This window comes from Eucalyptus grandis, chromosome 1, assembly GCF_016545825.1.
Source record: "Eucalyptus grandis isolate ANBG69807.140 chromosome 1, ASM1654582v1, whole genome shotgun sequence".
Taxonomy (NCBI): domain Eukaryota; kingdom Viridiplantae; phylum Streptophyta; class Magnoliopsida; order Myrtales; family Myrtaceae; genus Eucalyptus; species Eucalyptus grandis.
Window position 1 is genome coordinate 15,378,485 of NC_052612.1, and position 11,817 is coordinate 15,390,301.

General features: G+C 37.8%; 1 long non-coding RNA gene across 1 annotated transcript; it reads right to left on the reverse strand.

The window, feature by feature from the left end:
- Window positions 1-9,489: 9,489 nt before the first annotated feature.
- Window positions 9,490-11,454, reverse strand: LOC120291924. Its single transcript, XR_005549744.1, has 2 exons — window positions 11,342-11,454; window positions 9,490-10,099 (listed from the first exon to the last, which is right to left on the reverse strand). It is a non-coding gene; the product is annotated as an uncharacterized LOC120291924 (long non-coding RNA).
- Between the last annotated feature and the right edge of the window lie 363 nt (window positions 11,455-11,817).

Here is an 11,817-nt window from a genome sequence, read left to right on the forward strand (position 1 = left end):
CCACCACACTTGCAAGTAGGGGTAAACATGGTTTTAGGGTAGAACTTGAAACTTGGAACCTAAAAATCAGACCAGTGGGAACCTATCCGATTTTAGATTCCAAGGCATGTACGGTAGGTTTCAAATTCTAAAAATTAGAGAACCGGAGAACTGTTTCGATGGATAGGTTCTAGATTTTAAATAAGTGAAACCTAGGACTTGGAATAAGTTTTTGTATTTTTCTTTATTAATGTCTTTGTGTGATCCTACAATATTTCATAGCATCCAATGATGAGTGTGTAATCTGAAATCACTAGTTTGAGCTTCCATTTTATGACTGAGACTTTTATTCTATTAATGTTTTATAGTTTTCATCTATCTAAATATAATTTGTGGTTAATTGATTGTAGCAACAAGTAGTAATACTACAATCATTTAATTAATAAAACACATGGAACCTAGTAGACTCTAGGACCAATCATGGAATCTGTGACAAGATAGATTCCAGGTTACAGAGTATGTAAGGTACATTCTAAGTTTCAAAAAATGATAAACTTATATGAAAAATGGAACTATTTACCCCTATCTATAAGACCTTCATCCTCAAATCCCCCTCACTCATCCTGAACTCACCAAGCCCTAGGGGCTCCTCCGTCCCCCAAAGTTTCAACACTAGCTTCATTGCCGAACAAGACGACGACAACACCAACCCTATCTTCTTCAACTTTCTATTAGTGAATCATGAGCAAAAGTTGCCCAGTGGGCATGATCTGAATCCCCACGGCCATGGCCATGGCCATGACGACAGTAGCAAGAACAACAATCAATCCACATCATTGGATTATTACGCTCCACATCATCTGATTATTACACTTCTGTCGTGGAGATCTAAACCGTGTCCTCAGATCAAGGGGATGTGATGCTTAGGGTCTCATAGCTTTGATATGGTTGTGGGGTCTGAGTTTCATGATCTGTTAGATTATGAATTTCTATGTTGCATTTGGTGGAGGTTTCTTGATTAATATGGGAGGTGTTTGCTAGAATGAATTTTCTTGAAACTACTAATCCTTTGCCGCGGTTTATTTAGGAGCAAAAGGAGCCATATAATTGCTAGTGTAATGAAAATGATTCCTATTCTTGTGAGCCAGCCTTCTTTTGTCGAAAAATATTTTGTAATTACGGGCTTTTTTATATTTACAGATTCTCTCAATTTGAGTAAAACCAAATACACATCATTTCCAGAAAGGAAGGTGCAAATACGCATCATTGCAATCAACTCAGATTTACATGGTAAACATCACTAATTATCTGCAAATGAAAATTTATTCCATAGTAAATTGACTTTATATTGATCAACACGAACTGATTACATCAAGGACCAAGAAGCAAAAAGTTCAAATTCTATGATCAAAATATACTAGAATGTTACATGTCCAACATATGCACACCCTCTTAAAATCTAAATCATCAACGATTGCTGCTGCATAATGGACAACATTGATCTAGAGGTTCATAAGTGACTTCTCCATAGCACGTAATTTCAAATGCAACTCAAAGGTGATTCTACTTCGACGGTCTCAACATCCTTTGAAGCGGTAATTGACTGTGAATCTCACAGTTTGAATCACAGCATCAACGAGAGGCAGAGACTGAATGCAGCTTGGAGTTCTGGCCCTCCACTAATTAATGCGACTCCTCCAAAGTAGCTTCAAGAAACACCAACGAAAATCCCTTCTCTTAGGGGTCTGCGTCAACCAAGATAGTTCAACATATCAATTACCAATGCTTCAATGAATGAATTACATTTGCAAAATGCGAAACCAAATCCAATGAGAACAACCGCACTTCAAAATAGGTGAGATTTGGATTCACTATGATCATCACAAAACTGCAAGCCAGGAAATGAACAACCTCCTACAAAGCAATTTATCCTTCTTTCTACTTCTATGATTCCAGCTCCAGTCCATTTATTTTGACGAAAAAGACCTGGAATCACAATGCTTGACTAATCAGGTTTCGGTGGGTCGACTCACCTGAAGAATGCACATGGTTGGATTTACATTGTAGAAAAAAAGGTCAGAAATCGCAATGCTTGACCTGTCTCCAATGTCTCACGCTAGCTAGGTTGATTTTGCAGTCAAAAATAAATACGAATATTCTCACCGACCTCAGTGCAAATATAGATGCTAAAATCAAATATTGATGCTTCAGATTTGACTAAACCGAACATGATGGAATCATACAATTTCTCCTTTTTGGGGCCTACAAGTGACAATAATGTGTTCAAAGTGCTTTGAGCATCTAACTAATTCCTATTATAGTGCTAATTCCAACCTCACAAACGTTAAATTGAAGGAATGTGCGAGTTTAGTGATACCTAAGTAGTTGGTGACGAGTGTCCATATCGATGTACCAAAATCCCAATTAGGCAATTATCGAATTAATAATCGGATTTCACATTCTAGTGAATCCCCCTTAATTTAGTGACAAATTTCCACATATTATAGGTGAAAATCGCTGAATACATCATATTAACTAGGCTTAAAATATACTCTCACGTGTCAACTTCAAATCGTAAACCCATGTCAAGTTCATAGTCATCATCGTAAGACATTACTTTTTTCTATATTAAAAGTAAGCTGAACATTGATGTGTTTTTTAAATTCATATTTTTTCTTATCGGAATTAGGCTTTGTCAAAATATCTACTTTCATAAATGTGGAATCAGAGATATCATTTGAAGGATACTTCTACACGGTTGGGTAAGAGAAAAAAAGGAACGACTCCGGCTAATTGATGGTGGCCTACGCTTTCCATGAACTTTGTGATTTTTAAATTAATATAAATTAACCTATTACATATCATTTTGTAACTTTTCTTTATCAGAACGTAATTTTCTTTTTGTTGTCGTAAGTTCTATAGATCCAATAATTCGTAATAGTCCACCCCCAAAAAAAAGTCATCTAATGAAGTTAACAATATTTTTCTTTTCCTATTACCAGTAAATTATCTAAACAATGGTAAATTTCATTTGACACACATAGTTGATCTCATTAATAGTAAATTTAGTTGTAAAATATTCTTCTACAACTTTTCTTTAGAAGGTGTAATTTACCACGAAAATTAGTGATCTGTCTCAATTAATAACCATTTTTAGGGCAAAAGTTATCAAAAACCCCAAACTATGCCCATCATGACATATTTATCATAAATTTTTCTGTAATACAAAAAATCTCAAACTTATACATATGTGTTGTGTTTACCCTCCATCAAGATTTTGTTAATGAGAACCATAAAAAATCTGCCTACATGAACATCGAAAAGCAAACAATGTTGACGTAGCGTCCACGTGGCGTAAGTGAAACAAAAGTAATATCGTTTTGATTTCATCTGATGAAACCTTGATAAAAGGTAAATGTGTCACATATACAATTGTTTCAATTCTTTAATCACGAAGATGATCTCATTGCAGTCCAATCGTTGATTATTTCTGTTATTCTCAAGTACGTGGAGTGTGCTTTTTATGCATTCTTGTCCCCCTCCCCTGCCAAGCGATGTTTCTCCTCTGTTTCTCTGCATGTGCTGTCATTTACATCAGAAGAGCATTGGATTGTAAAAGAAAAAGTGGGAAATGAGAAGAATTAAAAAAGAAAATAGGGAGTAGTTGAGTGTGGACGGGGGAACTAGTGGGAAGCGAGAAGAACAAAAACAGAAAAAAACGGAGAGAGACCGAGGAGAGAACTCGCGAGGAAAGGAGTGGGGAGGATTTTGAATGCCCGTCCCCATTTGTCGCGGATGAAGATGAGGCGTGTTTTTATTTATGGTTTGGTTGTTAAATGCTATGTGAAACCTCGAGTCTAGAACCTCGGAGTCTCTAGACTCGAAACCAGCACTTTGAAATCTTTGAATGAGACAAAGATACATTTTCTTGTATTTTTTTTTTTTTTTATGTCGTAATACTTTCAAAGTGAGGTAGAAACTCTTTGTCCCATGATCTATGGTTTCCTCAAGCTACCCACTTCGACAAATTAGCCAAGATTTTGACCAAATACAAAATTATTGAAATTTTTAATTTTTTGATAGATGTTCGATTTGGTTTCTGTTTTTGGGTTGAAATTCGATTTGGTTCTTAAACCATGTAAAAAGTTGACTAATCAAATTGAATAATTTAAAATTTCAGTGATTACATTACAATTTATGTTAAATTTTATGGATTGCATTAAATAAATTATAAATTTAAGGGCCACATTGCACATCAAATCAAAGTTTAGAGATCATTTGTGTGATTTTCTCATTTATCTCTCATCAACTCCAATCTATATGTTCTCATATTCTTTGAAGGAAAACCAAAGCCAACATCAAAATGGGGAAAATTTCAGGAAAAACAAAAAGCTAAGAGAATCTCAATCATCAATCGCATTAACAAACCGTGATCAGACTTGTTTTCTGATGACCACCGATACCAGCACTGTAATGTGAGCTTGAAACTGATGAGCCAAACGGAAGATGATAGATTTGCGACCTTTGCGAGAGAAGACGATTTAACAGGAAGCTTTTTAGCCTTGTGGTGGGAGATCTGAGAGTAAACGCGGGGAGTCAAAAAGAGATGGTGAAGTGAGGCTGTCGAAAGTTCAGACGCAGGCCTGTTGATGCTCAGGTAAGATATTAATAGCAGCAAGTTCAATCAATCTCGAGCAGTCTTAGCCAAGCTTGATGACTCAAGCACCCCATGTCGGTCGTGGCTACGAGCTTAGTGAAGCTGGAGTGGCCATGGCCCCAGGCGGTGATGGCCGGTGGCCGAGAGGAGTGGCTTCAGATTTTTAGCCTTTTTTTTTTTCAATCCTTGTTCTTTTATGTTTTTTCTTTTTCCATGTGACACCTATCCTAAAAAGTAATAAAAAGGTTTTTTTTTTTTGTTAATCATGGAATTAATGAAACACTTGATTGCATCAATTTGAGAAATTATAGAACTTAATTATATCTTTTTGAAAGCTTCGAGACTTCTTTGCATATTAACTTTCTAGCTATCCACCCCATGGTGGGCGAGTTGGTTAGGGCGCACGCTAGCCACACGAAAGGCTAGGGTTCGATTCCCCTCATTGTCACGTTGCGCGACTTAAGTGGGGTGCCATGGGTGGTGGGTCCTCGCGCTAGTGCTCCCTGGGTTTACGTCGCTGGCTGTACAGCGGTTCCCGGATTGCCCAAAAAAATAAAAAACTTTATAGCTAGTGTTTATATTAAAAAAAAAAATGAGGTATCAAGTTTTTTTTGTTCGGAAGGTAGGCATAGGTAGCGTTCTTTCTCCTCTATAAGAGCTTCTCTCTTAATTGGGAGCTTTCTCAGCATCACAATTCCCAGCATCACAATGATGTTTTCTTTCAGCTACCTCCATGATTGTCGTCCCCCGTTCTTCTTGATCATCCATAATCCTTCTCTATCATCATTAATGTAAATATAAATAAGCAAATCGGATAAAATTAATCGGAAGGAAGAGAAGGAAATCGAGCACCGAATTTACGTAGTTCGGTCTAAATATTGAAATATACGTCTACGGAAAGAGTAGCACGAAATTTCACTATAGAAATAAGCAAGATTACAGAAATTAGAATTACTTAAGCACTCAAACACTCACTCAGTATTTTTTAGGCCTTAATTATATTTAATAATTCACAGTGTTTAGTTCTTCACAATTCTTAGTGAAATCTTTTGGATTCTACTCATGAGAATTTAACTGGTTGCGTAATTACTACGTGCAAATCTCTCACGAGAAGAACTCTTTGCACCCTTCTACAACCTCAAAGCTCTCTCTCGGTCACCGAAATAACTTCGTGCCTTCTCGGCCAGCAAAGAACTTGGCGCGCAATTCTTGTCTAACGTCTCGTACTCTCTTTTATAACGTAGAAGAGAATCTTCATTATTTCAGCACGAGGAAGTCTTCTACGTACGGAGGAAAAGACAAAACAAGCCCACCATAATTCATGGACATGCATGCATGTGCATGCATTAAAAGAGAGAAAGAAATGGACGTATGAACCCTCCTATCCTCTTTCTTTGACCTTTGCTATGAATGCCCATCATTGCACTTTTCTTCATGCACGCTAACTCCCAAGCTTTCTTGAAGAAGTCCAACCTGAGCGCTATGTTCCTTTCACACTTCAGCGGAATAAAACAAAAGACAGAGAGCTTCTATTTGCATTAAATGGAGGCAGCAATTTTGGACTTTCCTCTTGCGGCTGCACGCTTCCTTCTGGCCACAATCTTCATTCTTGAACGAGACACGTGCATAGTAATTAATGCACGGCCAACCCAAGTCAAAAGACTTTGGCCAAAATTACTCGATTTAACTTTCACCCTATTTATTTGATATTTTTAAATTCGAGATATATTTTAATAATTATTAATTATTTTCATCTACTTTCCGTCTTAGTTAACGAGTCTATTTGACATTGTTTCATTGCCCTGGTTTCCCCAGCACTACACAGTACCCCTATCAACCGTTCGACAATATTTTCAAGTTGATTCTCTACCAGTCCATTATCTTTTTTCTCATTACACAATGGCTGCAGAGGTTCCCTAAACAAACCCAAGCATCTCTGGCGGACGATCTTCTAGGGATCATTTTGTTTGGCGCAGTTGATGATGAGGAAGCTGAGAAGGTTTTGACTAGAGGCAGTTTGCCAGTTTGTCGGAGAAGTAGTTCAGTCGAGTTGCTTGGCTAATGTTTTAAGGAAAGGGGCCCTCAAATGAGAAGGTGTAGTTGGGCTCTTTTCATGGTTGGCACCGAGATAAAAATACGGGAAGAGAGAATTGTGTAATTTTTCTCTATTTAATAATAAAGAATACGTTGACCTACTTATAATCTTTACATGATGACTATTTAATGTAACATGATAATGTAATATCAATTATAATCAATCAAGATAAATCAAGAATTTATACGATCAAATGGAGATAATGCATAATTTTAAAAGATATAAAGAACTATGAAAGTTATGGGAAATCGCTTAATTATATTCCAGTTGTTTCTAACAATATTAATAAAACGGAATAACAAATATGAAATAATGATTTCTTTAGGCTTTATAAATATTGGGGAAAATTCCAAATAAGGACCCGAAGTTGATCAATTTTCTCAAATAAGGATCCGAAATGAAGTTTGTGTCAGATAAGGACCTAAAGTGGATTAATTGTCTCAAATAAGGACCCAAAGTGGTTGAATCAATTCCAAATAAGGACCCGAGCTTGCTGGTCAACCAAATATTCGCCGGCTATCAAGCATGTGACATTTCCGATGACCGGAGTTTGGGCAATTTTGTCCAAAAAAAATCTAGGGAAAAATTAACAAATCCTAAAATGGAAACAAAAAAACCCTAGGTTTTCTACGGTATCCTGTGGAAGAAGCAATCGCTACATAGATTGAACGTCTCGGCCTCCTTTGGAGTCCTTGAAGCAGTTCACACCGTGAAGAACATCCCTAGTGCGAGGCACCCACACCCATCACATAGAGGCCTAGCGCTCATGGTGATGTAGAAAAACGTGATGGCCTCATCGAAGTTGAGCTTTCCTGTGCCACTCACGTTAAGCTCCTTGAACAAGTAAGGGTTGCTCATCCTCCCATAGCCCTTGATCTTCGTGAAGGAAAGAAACTCCGAGAGGCACACGACGCCGTCGTGGTCGTGATCCATCTCGGTGACAAAGTCCTGTGCCAACCGTTTGACATTCTCGGCAGCCGCATCAAAGTAGGCCTTCGCCCGCAAATCCTCCATTTTTCCCTTGCACAAAGCACAAAGCTCGAGCAGGCCCACCTCCCCATCAATCAAGGTTAGGTTTTTCGTCTTAGAATTCACTCACGTTAAACCAGCACAATGTAGACAAAGCTTGTGTATAAAACCCAATTCTCCATCATCTTTTTCCAGGTTAATCATTTATTTCAATTTGCACTCACGTTCAACCGTGGTTAGTTTCGTTCAAATTGGTGTACCCAATCATTCATTCATTGAATAGAAAGTGTTTGTGGCTCATTGAAGCAACATGACAACAAGGTGTGGACATGTGATAGAATATCACATGGATGGCGGCGACGACAATGATGGTACACGATAGTTATGTTTTATAGTATTGTTTTTACCTGTTTTGATGGATTTTTTTAGTGAATGTCTCATTTTGTCCGAATCAATGCATATCAGTTGCGTCTACTATGATTTTTTTTTTTTTTATTGGATATGCTGTGTTGTGATCCTATGTGCCAGCGGCGGTGGTCTCTTTATTGCAATTTTTCAATGCTTTTATGTTGTTTCTATTTTTTTGGTGTATACTTTATCGTTAATAGCTAGAGCTCATGGCATGTCCTAAAATCTAAATGTTAGTTTTCGATGATTTTTTAGCTATAACACATTGATCATACCAAGGATAAATCACTAATAAAAGGTGCAGGTTTTTACCCTCACCATAGCAGTAGCACTCTCGTGCCCACATGAGTCCTAATGTGTATTACCAAATCATTAGCACAAAAAACATTTTAAGTCAATAAAGAACAGTTTTTTTTGGTGACAAATGGTATCTAATAAAAGTGTGGTACATGGTCACTAGCGTGACTAATTTTCTTTCATTAATAGTAGTGTGGTATAGATGTATTGCAATTTTTTTTATAGTTTTTGTTTTGTTTTTCCCTAGTGCGTATTATGTATAAGAGTATATTGATGTTATTGTTTGCTTCCACTTTTCACCAGTTGAGGGATGTGAAGAAGTGAACTATTCCATGTATGATAGTAGGCATGGTAAGGATGCTGAGAGTGCTGAAGAAGATGGGTTTCCCCTTATTGATCTTGATGATGATGGTTCAATGGAAAGGGATATGGAGATTGGAGATATCAGTCTATATGTAGATGTGTTAGCTGATAATGCAGATTTCTTGAACAAGAATAGTGAAAATGAGTATACGCATCCCGAGTTCAATGCTGAGGTTGATATGGAAAATCCTACCTTCAAGTTGGGGATGTGCTTTAGTAATGCGAAGGAATTTAGAGAAGCTGTTAGGAACCATGCCATAAAAAATGGGAGAAAGGTGAGGTTTGTTAAAAATACACCTAACAAGTTGAGGGCAGTGTGCTCGGAGGGCTGTGATTGGCTCATATATGCCTCTAAAGTGCAAAGGGAGCATACTTTACAAGTCAAAACCTTCAACTCAATACATACATGTAATAGAACACTACAAGTTCCTCAAATAAGTACTAAATGGCTAGCGAATAAGTATTGTGATAGGCTGAGAAACAATCCTACGTCTTCAATGAAAAAAACGATGGAGTTTGAGAATGTTTTGAAGTTGTCAAGGACAATGGTTTATAGAGCTAGGTACACACCCAATTAAAATGCAGTATAGTATAGGCCGAAGAAAAATATGGAACGTCAATGGGCTCTATCAAAGCTTGAGCTCTATACACAACAAAAATAGAATATCCGACTCAAATGAAACCAAATACAGCTTGTAGTACCAAAAAGCATCACCATTAATTCATCATTGAACACTTGAGTTAATTGAACTTCAATATTTCCATTACAAAAAGAGATAACAAAATATGAGTTTACAACTTTAATATGTGCACATATAACGCGCACAACACTACAAGAAAGAGAAGAAACAATTGAATTTACAAAACAAACTCCTACTGATCATATGTAGTTATCACATCCCATCATCTTCTTCAACCAATCTAAAGCACCCAATAAAAGTTGAAAGACTCCACTACTGAGCTAATGAATTGATGCGATTATAGTTCTTTGGGTTCCATCTCTTTGGTCAAAGATGGTTATTCTGCTCACGACATAATAGGATGGTTGAGTCCACTGGTTGGTTTCGTCAAGGAAGAGAAGCTCCAAGCAGGTGACAAGCTTCGGGCAAATGCTAACTCTTCTCTTTTGACCATCACTTAGTCCTTTGGTCCCTCAACCTCAAATTTTTATGTCCATGGCATTTGCAGTCCCATTGCCCTTATTGCCATTTTTGCCATTTCCCTCTTCTCAGATACTGTTATGGAGTTTGGCAAATGTAGTTGAGCTGTGTAGTAAACAACTTCTCTCACAGTAGCATTGAGATCAATCCATCGTCTTGCATCACATAAGCCTGAACTCATAAAAATAAAGAACCCTGATAAGTGATGAGAAGATAGTTGCTTATCATTTATCAATGAATATTAAATCACCACAAAATATAGGACAGTTGAATTAGGTTCAATTTTTTTTTTATGTGAACGTCACAAATTATTTCATAAAAACCAGAGAAATGAAGGATTTGAGGGATTTGGTTCATTAGTATGAATAAGTTTCGAGCTCAATGTAAAAACTTTGTTTTGATAGTATTAAGTGGTGCTTTAGGGTTAATAGAGACAAAATTTTAAAAAGCAAGCCATATCAAGTAACCATCTCCAAATAGGACAATGCATTATCCACAGAATATCCTCAAAACAGATAGAAACCTATCAAAGGAAATTAAATTCCTCGTGCACAAGAGTTAGTCCTTTAGCAGTTTGCTTCAAACTTGGATGAATGTGAATCTCCACCCAACCTTCTAGAGAGCATGTCTCACCATATTTAACGAGAAATCAGCCAATACTTGTTGAATTCATAACTAATCACCACAGACAGACAGCCGGAGTTTTGATTTCATCTATAATATTACGAATCAATTGCAAACCCCGGTGTCTTAGCAATATCATCCCTACCTCCGGTCATCCAGATTTTCCTTCTCTTATTAGGTCCCTTCAAAATTTTCTTATTTTCTTTTTTTGCTTGACTAGCAAAGCAGCTAGGTTATATAGCTAACAAAAAGAAACAACTTAATTACCAATCCACGGGGATGACTGCTCCAAAGCCTGTCCTCAAAAGTTTTCCTGCCTGCCTAAAATACTTTGAATACTCTAGCATTTCACTCAAAGATTGCACAAGCCAACTTGCAGTGTGGATACGAAAAAGAGTACGTAGATACGCAATTTCCTCCCACATACATCTACGTCGCCCCGAGAACCTCAAATCCAACAGCACAGCAAGAACCGCACTGTCCTGTCATCCTAAAATTTCAGGCCACAAATCGCCACAAAACTACAATACGCGTGCACACGAGTGAACTAGCAACAATTTCCACCAAAGTTGCAATGGCGAAAGCACAACAACGGAAACTATGAGATGATAACTCAGCAAACACCTAAGTGCCAGTGCCGAACACACACACACACACAGACACGGACTTTATGCACAAAGACACAAAACACTGACCTGTTAGCGATCCAATAAGCTACAAGTACAGCGAAAACAAACAGCCAGACGGAATTTCTCATAACAGAGATTGTATCGAAAGAAAAGCAGAGACCTTGGAACCATCTCGGCTCTGACCTAGAGCAAACGAGTCCCGGCGACCCCTGAGCAAGAACCGGGAGTGGGACCGCAACAAAGAAGAGAGGAGAGACAGTACGGCCCCAAGGGGCGTTCTGTGCCCCAAGGTAGCGTTCTGTGCGCGATGCAGATTCCCATGGCCATCGCCTCCGCGACTCTGCCGAGCTTACCAGCACAGGGAGCCGTCTTGACAAAATTTACAAGAGGCTACCGATAGAAAGAAGAGACGATGGTGAACAATAGACTGATGCTTGCAAGGGGCAGGTGAGAAGCGACGAGAATTGAGCAGGGCAAGGAGCGACGAGAATCACGTTGCAATGATGATCAAGCAGCGATTTGGTTGAAGAGCGGCAAGGGAAAAGAAAGAAGGAAACATAAGCATCAACATGATAACCTAAACTTAATTAATTTAGAATTTTCCTTTTTTTTTTTCTAATAATAAATTTATGACAA